Source organism: Erinaceus europaeus, chromosome 3 (genome assembly GCF_950295315.1).
Source record: "Erinaceus europaeus chromosome 3, mEriEur2.1, whole genome shotgun sequence".
Taxonomy (NCBI): Eukaryota; Metazoa; Chordata; class Mammalia; order Eulipotyphla; family Erinaceidae; genus Erinaceus; species Erinaceus europaeus.
In genome coordinates this window covers 59,478,453-59,479,116 of record NC_080164.1, presented here as the reverse complement: position 1 = coordinate 59,479,116, position 664 = coordinate 59,478,453, and the positions used below count along the sequence as shown (strand labels likewise).

General features: G+C 35.7%; 1 non-coding gene across 1 annotated transcript; it reads left to right on the top strand.

Annotated features, from left to right (window-relative positions):
* Positions 1–402: 402 nt before the first annotated feature.
* LOC132537902 (U7 small nuclear RNA) lies at positions 403–464 on the top strand. Its single transcript, XR_009549315.1, has one exon. It is a non-coding gene; the product is annotated as a U7 small nuclear RNA (small nuclear RNA).
* The last annotated feature ends 200 nt before the right edge of the window (positions 465–664 follow it).

Genomic DNA, 664 nt, shown 5'->3' with positions numbered 1-664 from the left:
CTGCAGGTGTCTATCTTTCTCTTCTCCTCTCTGTCTTGCCCTCCTCTCTCCATTTCTCTCTGTCCTATCCAACAATGACAACAACAACAATAATAACTACAACAATAAAACAACAAGGGCAACAAAAGGGAATAAATAAATAAAGTAAAATATTAAAAAAATTTTTTTTAAGAAAGAAATAGGCCTACCCTATGACCCTGCAATTCCTCTCCTGGGGATGTATCATAAGGAATCAAACACACCTATTTAAAAAGATGTGTGTATACCTATGTGCATATCAGCATAATTTATGGTAGCCAAAACCTGGAAGCTATCTATGTGTCCAACAACAGACAAATATCTGAGAAAGTTGTGGTGTATATATACAATGAAATACTACCCAGCGATTAAGAATAATGAATTAAGTGTTACAGCTCTTTTAGAATTTGTCTAGCAGGTCTTCCAGTCTCTACTGGGAGCCCCCCTCCAAAAAAAATATAATGAATTCAAATTCTCACCTCATCTTGGATGGAGCTTGAAGGAATGCTATTGAGATAAGCCATAAAGAGAAAGATGAATATGAGATTATCTCATTCATAGAAAGAAAATGAGAAATAAGAATAGGGAGGGGAAACATAATGTGGTACTTGGACTGGTTTGTTGTACTGCATCCACGTAAAGGAAA